Source organism: Schistocerca gregaria, chromosome 7 (genome assembly GCF_023897955.1).
Source record: "Schistocerca gregaria isolate iqSchGreg1 chromosome 7, iqSchGreg1.2, whole genome shotgun sequence".
NCBI classification, from domain to species: domain Eukaryota; kingdom Metazoa; phylum Arthropoda; class Insecta; order Orthoptera; family Acrididae; genus Schistocerca; species Schistocerca gregaria.
In genome coordinates this window covers 63,223,918-63,241,270 of record NC_064926.1, presented here as the reverse complement: position 1 = coordinate 63,241,270, position 17,353 = coordinate 63,223,918, and the positions used below count along the sequence as shown (strand labels likewise).

Here is a 17,353-nt window from a genome sequence, read left to right as displayed (position 1 = left end):
CAACTAAAACATTTATTTATTTACGTGCTACACGAATATGTAATAAAAAAATGGGGGTTCCTATTTTTAAAAAACGCAGTTGATGTCCGTTTGACCTATGGCAGCGCCATCTAGCGGGCCAACCATTGCGCCATCTGGTTTCCCCCGTCAAGCTAGACGAGTTTCGTTCTTTGTAGTTTTTTCGTTTGACAATTATTTAGTGAGAGATTTAGACCGGTCACTATCAATGGACCACCCTGTATAACCTCCCGTTGCCTATTCTACTCCATCCGCCCCCAGAAATGGAGGGTGAATCTTTGACAGTGGCAGGAAGCCGTGCTGGCGAAACTTAAAAATGTAGTCTAAAACAAACGTTCACTAAAGATCCCGAGATGGAAGACAACGGGCAATACAACACGATGGACTGGCATGTAATTCTGCAACACGGGCTCGTTGTAGCAAGTGACGACCAGCCGTGATATTGCTGAAATAACGTGAGGCGCAGCGCGAACACCTGCAGCAGGAGCTCCCACGGTCCAAGGCCGCCGCGATGTGTGTTAAAGCAGGCAGGTGGCAGGTGGCGCAGCGGCGGGATTGCAGGGCAGCGCCTGGCGTGCGACCGCTGCCAAGCGAGCCGTGGCGGCCGCATCCGGAGCTGCCACGCTGTCTGCCCACTGGCCGTGACGTCACAACACCTCGCCCGCCGCCCGCAGCGTCTCTGCTCGCCGCGCTGTTCACGTGGCATTTTCGTGGTTCCTTTTGATTCGATTAGCCCTAGGGTGACCATACGTCCCGATTAATCAGGATTGTCCCGTTTTTGGAGGCTCAAAAATTTGTCCCGACTTTTTTTTAAAAAAAAAAAAAACAAGCAATGTGTCCCGATTTTCAGTGATTATTTTCAGACATTTACAAAGTGGTTAAAATATTTTATGAGTGTCTATTTTATAGACTATCAATTGAAACAGACATTCCGTACGTTGGTACCTCCCGATAATTTACAGCTTAAGCACTATAATTGTTGCGTACTCTTATGTTCTTTGCTTTTGCTTGCCATTGTTGTCAGCACTCAGTATCAGTTTCGTGAAGTGCTAGCACGTCGTGGCGATGCCGAAACGAATATCAAAGTTTTCGGAAGAGCTTCAGAGGAAATTTCCTTGCTTCACTGCTACAGACAATGGCTGTTCAGCAAAATGTAACGTATGTAACTGTGCTGTATCCGTGTCTCATGGTGGTGCTGCAGATCTCAAGCATCATATGGAATCAGAGTAACACAGGGAGAATCTTCGATCGGCAGGTTCCTCGCAAAAAATGACGAGATATTTTGCAACTTCAAATACACAGGAACAGAAAAATGTAGCTGCAACAGAAGCAACCCTGTCATTCCATGTTGTTAAACACCACCAAAGATATCGTTCTAATGACTAAACAAAAAAAAATCCTGATTCTAAGATTGCAGAAAATGTTTCGTCTGGAAGAACAAAGTGTGAAGCAATTATCAGCAATGTTACAGCTCCGCATTCCCAGAAACAGGTAATAGCTGCTGTATACAGTGCAAAATACTTTTCAATATCTACTGATGCTAGCAACCATGGGCATCAGAAAATTTTTCCTGTGATAGTTCAGTACTTTTCCGTAAGTGAGGGTGGACTGCAGACGAAGTTGCTTGATCTTGATGAATTGCAGAATGAAAAGTCGGAAACAATTTCCAATTATCTTTCACATGTTATACAGTCATTCAGTATCATCTCAAAGTGTGTTGCATTTGGTGCAGACAATACCAGCTGTAATTTTGGGGGGTTAATGAAGAAAGAGGGTGATAATGTTTTCACACATCTGAAAGAAAAATTAAAAAACTCTAACATTGTTGGCATACGTTGTCCAAGCACATGTTGTTTATAACACACTTAAAAGTGGTTGTGCTGTTTTACCTGTTGACATTGACTGCATTGTCATGAAGCTGTACAACCGTTTTCATATTTTTTCTATTCGTGTTGCAGAACTCACTGAATTCTGTGAATTTCTTTGTGTCACTTACAAAAATTACTTTCCTTTTCCAAAACAAGGTGGCTTTAATTGTTGCCAGCCATAGAAAGGAGCTTCAAAATGTATGAACCTTTGAAATCTTACTTTTTGTCACAGTCTAACTCAAAGTGCCCTGCAGTCTTAGAGTTTTTTCAGTGATCCTATAAATGAAAGTTATTTACTTTTAGTACATTCACAAATGAGTGTTTTCCAACAATCCATACTGAGCATTGAGAAACAGAATAATTCCATATGTGAAGTATTAGCAGTCTTAAATAAAGCTTTGACAAGTCTAAATTCAAGGAAACATGAACATTTTGTGCCACTAAGTGTAAAAAAAACTGCTGAATGATTGTGATGACCACTCTGTTAAGAAATTTGACATAGCAGTATCAACGTTTTATGATGCTTCAGTAGACTATTTATCCTCATGGTTACAGTGAATAGCTGACTTTTCTGTATTCTCATGGATGATGGTCACAGAACCACCAGAATGGTCAGTAGTTGAAAATACTTTAATGTGACTAAATGAAAAGGGCATTCTAGTAAATGACAACCTCTTATTTGATGAAATAATTCATATACAGTCATTTGTAAAACACCAAGTGGAAACAGACAGTGAACAATGGAATCAGTTGATGGCACATGAAAAATGGTGTAGGTTTTTCAGAATCTTGCCAATGTAATGAACAGTAAAGATAATCGCTTAATATAGCGCAATACTTCTTTTCACACCCTGCCCACAATGCAAATGTTGAAAGAGTTTTCAGCTTACTAATGTCACAGTGGACAGACGAGAGGAATAGATTTGCTGTGAGGAGCCTTAAGTGTATTTTACTGACATGTTTAAACTTCAGTAAATACAGTTGCACTGACTTCTATTCATACCTATTAGGCAAACCTGAGTTGCTGAATGAAATTTCATCTTCGAAAAAATATGATTGCAGTGTGGAATCCACAAAACCATAAATTCCTTGTTTACTAAGAACTTTTTGTAGTGATTGTTGCTGTATGTCTTTCTACATTCTGTGTTATAAATGTTACATTTCTTAATAAGTAAATTTCTGAAAACTTGAAATGTACACACACACACACACACACACACACACACACACACACACACACACTCTTATCGAAGGCTATATTTGCAGGGGAAGAAGAAATGTTAGCATTAAAAGTGATATTTAACGAGAAATAAAAATTGTTCCATTTTTGGCCAAGAAAATGTATGAAAGACCCACTTTTGTCCGAAGAAAATATGGTCACCCTAATTATGCCGTCAAGATCATAGGTTTCAGCTCGTACTTTGAATTAATCTTACATTAACTTTCATGTTAAAGGACTGTTCTTCTGCTTTTAGTACTGTATACTCACGATCTGAGTAGGTCGGGTCATCTGGCATATTGCTTCGAGAGTTATACCAAGTGTCAAATAAAGAAAGGTACAAACTTGAAGTATGATTCCTATGATGTAATAGTTGAGGCTGTCTGGCTATCGGGAGGCGATTTATTGGCTGGTGTTATGGATTTTGCCTAACTTCAGATCTTCTCGATCCTGGACGCGCAAAGACTGTTCAGATTTCTGTCAATAATTATTAGCTTCAAGGAACGAACGTCTTGCTCTGTTCGTGATTACCTTTAAGTAAAATCAACTGCTTAGGAGAATGTTAACCAACAAATTAAAGTCACAGTTCTGATTCAATACATAATCACTTCCAATTTCGGCAAAAAAAAGTTAAACTTATATCTCAGGCTGGTACATTGCTTCATTCAAGTCTAGTATGTATCTAATTACAACTGGTCTACCGCAAAATGAATGATCGACCCAGAATGCGATGCAATGAACAAACGTACAAAACTGTTTTTTTTTTTTTTTGTTATTTTTCGCTTAGCAGCAATGTCGCTTCTACATCCTTCGGCAGGCAGTATTGGTGTCGGGGAATTTCGTCTCCTCCAGCATCTAGGGATACTGCGGGGCTCGTTGCAATAACAGCTTTCCGCTATAGTTTTTTCACCAACACTAGAACAAATACATCCCCCTAACTGTAGTTCGGGTGGCCTCTCAGGAGTATTTATCGATAAAGTCGCCTGTCTTTTTGATGTGCTCGAGGTTTAAAATGACGTAGTGAAGGTCGTCCTAGGCGATTCGTCACAAAGTCACTGCCCCGAGCGGTCGTGGAGTACGGCGTCGTAATGTGGCGGAATGCAGTGGACATCCAGCTCCTGGAGCTCATCCGACCCTGAAACACTTCCCGCCAAGTGACTTCCCTCACCGCATCCACAGCAAGCCTCAGCCGTTATTGACACCCCCCCCCCCCCTCTTTCCGCATTGCTATGAATGTTCCATTGTCGGGGAATTAAGATTAGGAAATGGGACACTTAACGTAGTAGATGAGTATTTGGGTAGCAAAATAAATGGCGATCGGCAAAGTAGAGTTGGCACAAACACCAGACTGTCTATAGCGAGAAAATCGTTTCTGAAGATAAGAAATTTATTAGACTCGAACGTAAATTAAATGTTGGAAGCCTTTTCTAGAGGTATTTGTAGGGAGTGTTGTGTGGAACTGAAATGTGCAAGGCAAAGCAGTTAGACAAAAAGCAATAAGACACATCCTGAGAGACATAGTGGAATCGCCAGTTTGGTAACGGAGTGAAGTATGCGGGTAGAAATTGTAGAAGGCACCAAAACTTTGACTACAGTTGGCGAGCGCATTCGGATGCATGTAGGTTTCGGTAGCTGTGCGAAGATGAATAGGTTGGCTCAGAATAGACTAGCTTGGGGAACTGCATCAGGTCACTCGACTGTAGGAATCGACATGGGCTCTGAATACAACGATCGTCTGAATGGCAGCTCTTTCTGCTCGTCCCGAGGAGCAGTAGGCAGTAGATACTTGGGTCTAGGTTAATACCGCGTTCCTTGAGCTATGTTGGGTGTTACAGTTCTGCTCTGCTGTCTAATAAGCAAAATGGTGTCCACAGAATGTGTCACAGCATCTGTGATGAGGCTGGCAACAAACAGAACAGTAGTGTGCATATGGGGGTTTTGGTTCAGTATGCACTGTTGCCAGATTTCTAGTGACATAATCATGTGCTGTTGCCAGATATCTTTCTCTTTCCCACCACTCTGAGACAGACCTATTGTCCTATGTATAAAATGTAAGGATATTAAAAAATTTGTGGAAAATTAAAAGAATATTGGGCTTTCACTCGTCCCTCTGATGTCGCTATGGAGAAAGTGTAAAATGATGGACAATTAAAAAAAAACTGTAGATCAGAAATTTTCCTATTAGTTGAAATTCCTGGATGGTGAACCCTGGGTACTGGTGCAGCCTGCATGATTATCAGATTTGATGTCTTTTAAGTTTAGAATCTCATGCTAAGTGTAAAATTCTGAGCTCAGAACACATGAAATCTGACAACCATGTACCGAGTATCCTAGGATCCACCATCTTGGATTTTCAACTTGCAGGATAGTTGTATACGTTGGATTTGTTGTATTTCCCACCAGTTTACATTGAGAACTAGTACCCTACTTACACAGTGAGTCATTGTCATCATACAATTGGGGGGGGGGGGGGGGGGGGGGAAGACACTGGGCAGCCTCAGAGCAATTCAGCTATTGTGTTCTCATTTTATACACAGAGGTGTTGGCCTATGTCAGAGGGAGGGCGATGGGAGAGATCTGATGATGTAATGAAACAAATTCCAATCAAAGACTGTTTTGGAGTACACAGATTGTTAATTAACAGTTGTTTTCGTAATAGGCGGATCTGAATTACGAGATTTTATTGTGCAAACACGGCTGCTTCTAGAGCCTCAAAACCATGTGATGAGTGTTTGTACTTCTTTGTAACTCTCATTAAAAATTTAGCCGCTGTCGTTTAAAAGGATGTTGTTGTTGTTGTTGTCCAAAGGACAAAGAATTGGTTTAACACAACTCTCTACACTCGTCTGACGTGTGCTAGCCTCTTTATCTGTGCATAATTGCTGCAACATGCGTCCACTTGAACTTGCTATCTGCATTCAAGCCTTTCCCTCCCTCTGTAATTTATAACCCCCCATACTTACCCCTATTACCAAACTTAAGATTCCTTGATGCTTCAGGACGTGTCCCATCAACCATTTCTTTTTTTAGTCAAGTTGTGCCATAAATTTTTCTCTCAGATTCGATTCAGTAGCTCCCCATTTGTTATTCGAACTACTCATCTAATCTTCTTCATTATTCTGTAACAGTGCAATTCAAAAGTTTCTATTCTCTTTTTGTCTGAATTTCCTATCACGCATTTTTTCACTTCCATGCAGTTACTCCAGACAAATACCTTAAGATAAAAGTAACTCTTAAATTTAACAAATTCCTCTTTTCCAAAGATGTTATTTTGCTCCCAAAATAGTAAAACCCGTCTACTACTTTAAATGTTTCCTTGATCTAATTCCTTCAGGAACAACTAATTTAACTATCCTTATTTCATTTTTGTTGGCGTTCATATAATAACCGCTTTCCAAGACACAATCCATTCTGTACAAAAATGGTTCAAATGGCTCTGAGCACTATGGGACTTAACATCTATGGTCATCAGTCCCCTAGAACTTAGAACTACTTAAACCTAACTAACCTAAGGACATCACACAACACCCAGCCACCACGAGGCAGAGAAAATCCCTGACCCCGCCGGGAATCGACCCCGGGAACCCGGGCGTGGGAAGCGAGAACGCTACCGCACGACCACGAGATGCGGGCCCATTCTGTACAACTACTCTTCCAAGTCCTTAGCCATCTGTAACAGAACAACGATATCATCAGCAAACCTCAAAGTTTTTATTTCTTCTCTCTGAACTGAAATTCCCTTCCCAAATTGCTCTTTGGTTTCTTTCGCTGTTTTATCATTGTACAGATTGAATAGCACAGCGGAGAGGCTACAACACTGCCTCACTTCCTTCTCAACCACTGTTTCCATTACGTACCCTCGACCCTTCGAACTACAGTCTGGTTTCTGTACGAGTCGTAAATAACTCTTCGCTCCTTGTATTCAAGCAGTATTCGGATCAGCTTTGTCGAATGGCTTCTCTTAATCTACAAACGTTGAAAATGTAAATTTACATTTCTTCAACTTATTTTGTAAGATGAGTCGTAGATTCGTCCGCCTCATTTGCGAATCCGAGCTCGTACGTCGTCCGTAATCACACCATCGTCGACGGAACGTTAAACCCTAATCCTCCACCTCCTCTTCTTTCTCGCACAGACTACACCCGCTTCTGCAGGTAGCTAGATAGTGCCATTACATGGGAAATAAATGTGTATAACAGTGTATGATGATAAGATAGTTAGATTTAACCTGCCATCCTGATAACTAATATGGCAACAATGATCCTGGCGTGAATTGTAACGCGATTGCAGAATAACTGCCACGTTATTGCCCGGAAAGGAGAACAAAGTATGTGCATTGAGCAGTTTGTCACCTTTCCGTGTTTGGTGCAGGGCAATGTCAAATATCTGAGGCTACATATTGTAGTAGAGGTTAAGTGACAAGTGCAAAGTTCCATTAACGGAAGCACAACAACGAAAATGTGATGCAGGTTATGGGCAGATTACGTGAATGGTTAGGCATGGGGTCACCAAGTTGTCAGCGTTTGATCATGAAAGAAGGAAGCCTTTTGAGTGGGAAGCATTTAGGATGCCCCCACCCTGGCCGTCCGTCAGCCTGAAGGGAAACTTGGTGAAGCTAGTGAGTCAGTGATACTTTCACACTACACGTCGCTATCTAGCGTGATAAAGAATTTGCAATTAATAGGAGCCCAGCGGGGAATAACGGCGGTGCACATACCGACATTTTGGATAAATAACCGTGTTGATATGATACTATACGGGGGAACCAGAAGCTACGCAATACTATATATAAAAAAAAAGTGTGGTGAGAAATGAGTTTCTTACCGACGGAAATGTTTGTGTTAGCAAGAGTTGACATTGCAGGAGACGCATAGCTCGTGATGTACGAGCTATTGCCCGTCCTTTTGATCACAGTATTGAGTTAGCTGTGTCCGAAGAAACATGCGTTCCGACCTTCGACGTTAAGTGATGCCACAATGGAAAATATCCACTAGGTTCGCCAAGAAAATGTATACGAAAACTGTGTCAGCAAATCGGAATGTCTTACAGGAGAGTTTGTAGAGTCACAAAATAACCGAAACTCTGTCCGTATCTCATTGGCGTTGTGCATGAGCTCCAAGACGCTGACAGATGGGAAAGTACATTAATGTCAGCGGTTTTTGCTTTTTATTCACAACAGTGTTCCGGTGTTGGATTATGTTTTCTACTCTGATGAAGCATGATTTCATGGAAGTGGCTGCGTAAACAGCCAGAACAAGAAAATCATCACATCTGCAAAGGGACCCTATTACATTCGCAGAAGGTAGGAGTTCGTTGTACAGTTTCGCGTAAAAGAGTTGTAGCCTCAATTTTTTTCATCGGAAACTAAAAGAGCTGAAGGTTACCAGAATACCATCAAGCAGTTCGTAACACTGTTAGTTTTGTATCTCGCCTGGAAGGCGGCGCGTGGGTCTGCTCCGGAAAACTGAAAGGTTGGCCGAATTAAGGAAGCGAGTAGGAGCAGGAGAGGTGAAACACGTGGGTACTGCAAGATGCAGAGGCATACATAACTTTGTACGTAGGTGTGAAGCCTTAGACCCGTCGTAAGTAGTGCAAAGTCTCTATTTGGAGCGAAGCTGAAGCGAAGTGTGACGGCCGTCTGCTCTTCATCAAATGGGCTGAATCCGGAGCGACGCTCGTAGAGCTCCACAGCGCCGGCTAGAGGCCGCTATCGTCGGTGTCTCTCGTAGTGCCAACGTATGAACTTGCACCTACGCCGTGGCATCGTAGCTATCGATACCACAGTTAGTTTGATGAACGACACTGCTGACTGCAGCAAGATGGTGCAAGAGCGCACATAGCACAGTGGTAATGTTTGCGTGTGTTCTTTGGGGGACACACAGTACCATGACCTGTGGCCGCCTAAACCCCTAGATCTGTCTCCCCCCGACTTTTCTCTCTGGGAACATTCGAAGGATAACTTTTATAAGAACAATCCTCTCACAACTGACGTATTGAAGCACAACGTCGAAAACGGAATAGCATGGATAAGTGTGTCGACCATTCAAAAACTAGTAACCAACATCAAGGAAAGTGTTGAGGCGTGTGTTGCAGCACTTGGATGACATTTCCAACATCTATTAGCAGAAGATACGTATTGTGTGTTTATAAATTGATGACAGGTATTGAGCTATATGAAATATAACCATCATAACCTCTGAACGGTTTCCGTTAGGACGTTCAAACTGCACGGTTGGACGGAGAGCATGATGGGAATTAATATGCGCATGCGCTGGCGCCATCGTGTTGTCTGCCGTTTGCACGTGAAAATGTCACAGCGAAGCGTGCCTGACCGTGTAGCGCTTGTGAAGGTCAGTATGCGAGCAATAATTACGCAACTGCGGCTGAAGGGAAGTTTGCGACCGAGTTCAAAGTGAAGACAACCGATCCAAGTGTGCCAACAACCAAGAATTTGATTCGCAAGTTTGAGAGAACGGGCAGAGTTCGTGTTGGCAGTGTCGGTCGCCCAAAAATGGTGAAACCGCCCGAATACATCGTTAAGACACGCGCTGCGTTAAAAACCAGTCACAGGAAATCGATCAGACGATCTGCACAACAGGTGGGAATCAACCTGGAGACATTGCGACAAATAGTTGTTGCTGGCCTTTGTGGCCGAGCGGTTCTAGGCACTACAGTCTGGAACCGCGCGACAGCTACGGTCGCAGGTTAGAATCCTGCTTCGGGCATGGATGTGTGTGATGTCATAAGGTTAGTTAAGTTTAAGTAGTTCTAAGTTCTGCCGGACTGATGACCTCAGCAGTTAAGTCCCAAACTGCTCAGAGCCATTTGAACCATATTTGAAAATCGTTGTTGAACTGCATCTCTTCCCATACAAAATTCAAACCCATCAGCCATAAAGCTCCAGGGACATGGAGTAGCGGTTGTTTTTTCGCCAACAATACTGTCCACAGAATTGACGAACAGGACTTTGAGGTGAAACTGGTTTGGCTTAGCGGCGACGCCCACTTTCATTCTGATGGCTTCGTCAATAAGCAAAATTGGCGCATTTGGGCGACTGAGAATCCGCATTTCGCGTTCTAGAAGTCTCTTCACCCTAAACGGTGACTGTGTGGTCTGCAGTGTCCACTCACCGAATGTATTCCTTGATGGCACTACCGAACGGTACGTGATGGTTTTGGAAGATGGTTTCATCCCCATTATCCAAAGTGACATTGATTTCGACAATCATGCATGAAGGAACTCGACCCCATCGAAACAGGAGAGAGTTTAATGTTCTGGAGGAGCACTTTGGGGGCCGCATTCTGGCTCTGGGGTACCCAGAGGCTACTGGCGCCATATTCTCCATATTCTAAACACACGCGACTCCATTTTTTTGGGCTACATTAAAGGCAAGGTGTACAGCAATAGCCCCAAAACCAGTGCAGGGCTGAAAATAGCCCTTCAGGAGGTCATCGACAGCAACGATGTTTCGACACTTCAGCGGCTCATGCAGAATTTCGCTATTTGTCTACGCCGCATCATCGCCAGTGATAGCAGGCACACCGAACTAGTCAGACGATAAATCCGAATATCTGTAGCGACGTTTACAAGTTGCATAAAGTGTGTACACACCGTAGTTTGTAGCTAATTTACATCGTTTTTTGTAGAGTTCGATAATTGCCACCTGTACATTAATAAATATCTGATTTTCTTTTTTTTTAATTTAGAGGTGACGGATGGGGGATCACCTTAGCGAAGATATTGCCGCAATTGGAGAAATCTACTGAAATAAGTCAGTTTGTCAAAGGACAGATTATTATTAGGCGGAGCCTGTGAACGAGATAGTCGGAAACGGAGAAGCTGGTCGAATGATCACGCTCTACTGTTCTGAACATCTACGGAAAGAGGTACATGGACAGTGAAACCACCACTAGGCGCTAAGTGGTTGGACGACAGTTCACAGAATGTGGGGTTCGGAGGCTTGTGTCTGTCCTGTAAAATGGGATAGATGGTGATCTGTGGCATCCCTGTCGAGAGAGCACGATGTTCAGGCAGACACAAGTGTTTCGGAGCACCCCGTTCATCGAACTATGTAGAGCAGCAGACCACTCCTGCGTGTTCACATTTTGATTCAACGATGTCGTCAGGTAGGAATGCAGTGGTGCCGGGACCATCGGGATTCGACCGTCTATCTGTGGGAACGTGTCGCCTCTTCGGGCGGATCATATTTTTGCTACACTAAGTCGACGGTCGTCTCCACAAACGCAGTCATAGGTATGAACGGCGCCTCGGAAAGTGCAGCGCACCACGGAGACAGGCTGATGGGAGCAGCATATGCCACGGGAGATATTCTACTGCGCTTGCGTGGACATGCGGTAGTAATCGAAGACGCGCTGACAGCTGCGAAACACCTGCATCCATTCGTGCTTGATGCCTTCCACAACAGCGATGTGATCTTTCAGCAGTATAACCGCCCGTGTCTCGGAGCTAGAACCGTGCTACAGTGGTCTGAGCAGCACTACAGTGAAGTCACGTTGATGTCTTGGCGAACCAGATTCGCCCGACGTAAATCCTATGGGACCCATCTGAGTCGCTATCGGGCGCCATTACGCCCCCCGGTAGGTGATTGATCAGAGCGACAGACTGTCAGTCCTAAGGGCCCGGATTCGATTCCTGGCTGGGTCGGAGATTTTCTCTACTTAGGGGCTGGGTGTTGTTTTGTCCTAATCATCATCATTCCATCCCCATCGACGTGCAAGTCGCCGAAGTGGCGTCAAATCGAAAGACTTGCACCCGGCGAACGGTGTACCCGACGGGAGGCCTTAGTCCCACTACGATCGACCGAGCGACCGACCGACCGACCGACCTGGTACGCAAATCAGCGGCCCGTTATTTCCACTAATTACACTCCTGGAAATGGAAAAAAGAACACATTGACACCGGTGTGTCAGACCTACCATACTTGCTCCGGACACTGCGAGAGGGCTGTACAAGCAATGATCACACGCACGGCACAGCGGACACACCAGGAACCGCGGTGTTGGCCGTAGAATGGCGCTAGCTGCGCAGCATTTGTGCACCGCCGCCGTCAGTGTCAAAAAGTTTTCCGTGGCATACGGAGCTCCATCGCAGTCTTTAACACTGGTAGCATGTCGCGACAGCGTGGACGTGAACCGTACGTGCAGTTGACGGACTTTGAGCGAGGGCGTATAGTGGGCATGCGGGAGGCCGGGTGGACGTACCGCCGAATTGCTCAACACGTGGGGTCTCCACAGTACATCGATGTTGTCTCCAGTGGTCGGTGGAAGGTGCACGTGCCCGTCGACCTGGGAACGGACCGCAGCGACGCACGGATGCACGCCAAGACCGTAGGATCCTACGCAGTGCCGTAGGGGACCGCACCGCCACTTCCCAGCAAATTAGGGACACTGTTGCTCCTGGGGTAACGGCGAGGACCATTCGCAACCGTCTCCATGAAGCTGGGCTACGGTCCCGCACACTGTTAGGCCGTCTTTCGCTCACGCCCCAACATCGTGCAGCCCGCCTCCAGTGGTGTCGCGACAGGCGTGAATGGAGGGACGAATGGAGACGTGTCGTCTTCAGCGATGAGAGTCGCTTCTGCCTTGGTGCCAATGATGGTCGTATGCGTGTTTGGCGCCGTGCAGGTGAACGCCACAATCAGGACTGCATACGACCGAGGCACACAGGGCCAACACCCGGCATCATGGTGTGGGGAGCGATCTCCTACACTGGCCGTACACCTCTGGTGATGGTCGAGGGGACACTGAATAGTGCACGGTACATCCAAACCGTCATCGAACCCACCGTTCTACCATTCCTAGACCGGCAAGGGAACTTGCTGTTCCAACAGGACAATGCACGTCCGCATGTATCCCGTGCCACCGAACGTGCTCTAGAAGGTATAAGTCAACTACCCTGGCCAGCAAGATCTCCGGATCTGTCCCCCATTGAGCATGTTTGGGACTGGATGAAGCGTCGTCTCACGCGGTCTGCACGTCCAGCACGAACGCTGGTCCAACTGAGGCGCCAGGTGGAAATGGCATGGCAAGCCGTTCCACAGGACTACATCCAGCATCTCTACGATCGTCTCCATGGGAGAATAGCAGCCTGCATTACTGCGAAAGGTGGATATATACTGTACTAGTGCCGACATTGTGCATGCTCTGTTGCCTGTGTCTATGTGCCTGTGGTTCTGTCAGTGTGATCATGTGATGTATCTGACCCCAGGAATGTATCAATAAAGTTTCCCCTTCCTGGGACAATGAATTCACGCTGTTCTTATTTCAATTTCCAGGAGTGTAGAAGCGCTGGAGAAAGTGTGCTATCAGAAGGGAACTACTTTGAAGGAGAGAACACTAAACTTGACTAAAACGGTAAGCAACATTTTTTTCACATCAGTCTCATTACCTTATTGTCGCACCTCGTATTTCGTTCCAAAGGTGGACAGACAAGCTATTAAGCAGGTGGTCATAATGTTTTGGCTCATGCGTATAAAGAGATATTCTGGCCGCTCTGCACATCGCTCCAACTGAAAAAAGCGCTTCGTCTGCAACGATGTCGACGCCTCGGAGATGCTACGCTCTAGCCGTGCACGGTGGTGTCCGCCCGCTTTGCGCTGAGGAGCGCGCGTCTCTGGCGAGTGAAACCAGCGCCGCGTGACAGTCGGTGGTCGTGGCCCTGCTTTCTGACTGCGGCGACATCCGGCCGGCTCGCCAGGTACGGAGCGACACAGGAGTTTCACCCGCCGCCTCGGCTTGTGTAAGCGCGTCGGCGTCGCTCGCCTCTGCCCGACTACAACTGCTGCACTGCGCCCCCTCCTCGCCGATTTTCTCAGGGTCTTCCCCCGCACCCCTGCCATCGTCACTCCGCTAGGCGGGGTCCAGCACCACTGCGCCGCCCCTCCTAGCGCTATTTTTAGACGCACACCTGTTGTTCGGTGCTCCTCTGTCGCGCAGGTGCACATATAAAGCAGGCGACGGCATCGCAGCCACTGTATTGACGCGAGTGTAAGCTGCTCCCTTAATTCTGATGGGGTGGGGCGGGGCGGGGTGAGGAAAGAGAGAAACACAGTTTCACTCTACGTATTTACATGCAGAAACTCTTCACACGCTTAATCATCTTTTTATATTCAAATGCAATAAACCAACTTTAAAGGGGATCCACTTCGCTTGGTTTTTATTTCGTTTGTTTCCTTAGTTGTAAAAGTGGAACTAACAATCTTCCTAAACTAACCTCGAAACTATAGATTCCCCCCCACCCATGTGTTTCATTGATATTCGCATTGCATGCTAATGTTACTGGAAATTGGAATCTCCGAAAGATGAATGGTAAGTTAAGCCGTGTACCGCAAGTCTCCAGACGAATGGAAGGTTCCAAAAGAGCACAGGTAGTCCAAGTCTTCAAGAAGGGTCGTCGAGCAGATGCGCAAAACTATAGACCTATATCTCTCACGTCGATCTTTTGTAGAACTTTAGGACATGTTTTTTGCTCGAGTATCATGTCGTTTCTGGAAACCCAGAATCTACTCTGTAGGAATCAGCATGGATTCCGGTAACAGCGATCGTGTGAGACCCAAATCGCTTTATTTGTTCATGAGACCCAGAAAATATTAGATACAGGCTCCCAGATAGATGCCATTTTCCTTGACTTCCGGAAGGCGTTCGATACAGTTCCGCACTGTCGCCTGATAAACAAAGTAAGGTCTACGGAATATCAGACCAGCTGTGTGGCTGGATTGAAGAGTTTTTAGCATACAGTATACAGCATGTTGTTCTCAATGGAGAGACGTCTACAGACGTTAAAGTAACCTCTGGCGTGTCACAGGGGAGTGTTGTGGGACCATTGCTTTTATATATAACCTAGGAGGTAGTGTCGGAAGTTCCATGCGGCTTTTCGCGGATGATGCTGTAGTATACAGAGAAGTTGCAGCATTAGAAAATTGCACCGAAATGCAGGAAGATATGCAGCGGATAGGCACTTGGAGCAAACACTGGTAGCAGTTACTTCTGTAAAATATCTGGGATTATGCGTGCGGAACGATTTGAAGTGGAATGATCATATAAAATTAATTGTTGAAAAGGCGGGTGACAGGTTGAGATTCATTGGGAGAGTCCTTAGAAAATATAGTCTATCAACAAAGGAGGTGGCTTACAAAACCCTCGTTCGGCCTATACTTGAGTATTGCTCATTAGTGTGGGATCCGTACTAGATCGGGTTGGCAGAGGAGATAGAGAAGATCCAAAGAAGAGTTGGTAAGCGTGATAGCGTTACAGAGATGTTTAGCAACCTCTTCAAGAGAGGCGCTCTGCATCGCGGTTTAGCTTGCTGTCCAGGTTTCGAGAGGGTGCGTTTCTGGATGAGCTACCGAATATATTGCTTCCCCCTACTTATACCTTCCGAGGAGACCATGAATGTAAAATTAGAGAGATTCGACCGCGCGCGGAGGCTTTCCGGCAGTCGTTCTTCCTGCGAACTATACGCGACTGGAACAGGAAAGGGAGGTAATAACAGTGGCCCCTAAGTGCCCTCCTCCAGACACCGTTGGGTGGTTTGCGGAGTGTAAATGTAGACGTAGGTGTACTTGAAATGAGTGGCATTAATAGTAAACTTCTTGGAAGATTATAAGTGTGCGGCGGACCGAGACTCGAACTGGGGATTTTTGCCTTTCGAGGGCAAGTGCTCTACCACCTTAGCTACCCACGCACGACTCGTGAGCCATCCTCACAGCTTTAATTGCTCCAGTAACTCGTCTCCTACCTTCCAAACTTCACAGAAGCTCTCCTGCACAGCTTGCACTCCCGGTACAAAGGAAGAGCTTCTGTGAAGTTTGGAAGGTAGGAGACGAGGTACTGGTGGAATTAAAGTTGTGAGGACGGGTCGTGAGTAGTACCTGGGCAGCTCAGACGGTAGAGCACTTGCCCTCCAAACGCAAAGGTCCCGAATTCGAGCCTCAATCCGGCACAAACTTTTAATCTGCTAGGAATTTTCATATGAACGCACACTTCGCTGCAGAGTGAAAATTTGATTCTAGCATTGCCTTTTCCTTTTACGGGAAGTATTTCCGCTTCTTTGATTTTAAAGCATTTTTTGCGGAGGCATACCAGCAACATTTAGCGAATTTGTTAATTCAGTTTGCAAGTTAATTCTCTCGCCTCGGTTCACCATCCTATCAGTGGATTAAAATAGTTTTTCTTCCCTGGTATCATCAATAGAGGTGTACAATACTGGCTGAAAAAGGACGAATATGGTAAGATAAAGGAGATATTGGGCACAAGAGAGACATCGAATAAAGAAATAGCAGGCCGATGTGGCCGAGCGATTCTAGGCGCTTCAGTCTGGAACAGCGCGACCGCTACGGTCGCAGGTTCGAATCCTGCCTCGGGCATGGATGTGCGTGATGTCCTTAGGTTAGTTAGGTTTAAGTAGTTCTAGGGGACTGATGACGTCAGATGGTAAGCAGTGAGGAGATGAGCCTCGGGTATGACCAGGAAGGATTTCCACAGACCCTGAGTGCCCTCTCACAATCTGTACACCTTGGGTGGTAGAGTATCGCAGCTGCTGTGAATTCTGAGTTTACCTCAGCGCGCCTGGGTCTAAGTATCCACACAAATGAGGAATCTAGCTTGGTTCTGGTACAATGTGCAGTAGTGGAGTATAGTAGCGAGGTCCAGAATATAAAATATAAAACTTGTGATCCAGTATTGCAACATAGCGTAATAGAGCAGTAGCATGTGCCCGTCGACAGGAGTGCCGGACACTGTTGTTTTTTTCTTCCGGGACAGCGCGAACGCAGTCCCGATTACCAAAAATTATGCGCCCAAGTTACGCGCATTTTTGTTGTTGCATTTCTTGATTTATGAACATAACATCAGTACAACAATACATGTACAGAAAAACGTAATTGTGAATAGCTGGTCAATATTTCATGTAATCGAAATCCTTTAAGAACAGAAAAGCTGACATGTGTGACAAGTTATTTACAGAGAGCTTTTAGTAACAATTCTAAAACAGTCGTTATGTGTTGCGAAATGTAAGCATAAAGGTAAGAAACTAATAGAAAATGGAAAACACAAATGAGGGAAGAGAAGCAAAGGGGATACTTCTAGCGAAAGTATTCACTGGAAGTGAAGCGTCCTCTGATATCCGTACAATAACGAAACTGATACAGTGTTGACTGTACTGCGGTGAACGTTGCAATCGTTCATGACATTTCCACAAGTAGGCCATGTACTGCACGGCGTTACTGAGT

At 45.4% G+C, this 17,353-nt stretch overlaps 1 protein-coding gene across 11 annotated transcripts in view; it reads left to right on the top strand.

The window, feature by feature from the left end:
- LOC126282073 (uncharacterized) overlaps positions 1–17,353 on the top strand; it is a 431,343-nt gene that overhangs the window by 145,131 nt on the left and 268,859 nt on the right. For 4 of the 11 annotated variants that reach the window (XM_049981529.1, XM_049981520.1, XM_049981523.1 and 1 more), the window contains exon 3: positions 13,400–13,478. The exons of the other annotated variants lie outside the window; for them this stretch is intronic. The gene's annotated coding sequence lies outside the window, so the exon portion shown is untranslated. The remainder of the gene's footprint in view (positions 1–13,399; positions 13,479–17,353) is intronic. 11 annotated transcript variants of the gene reach the window in all.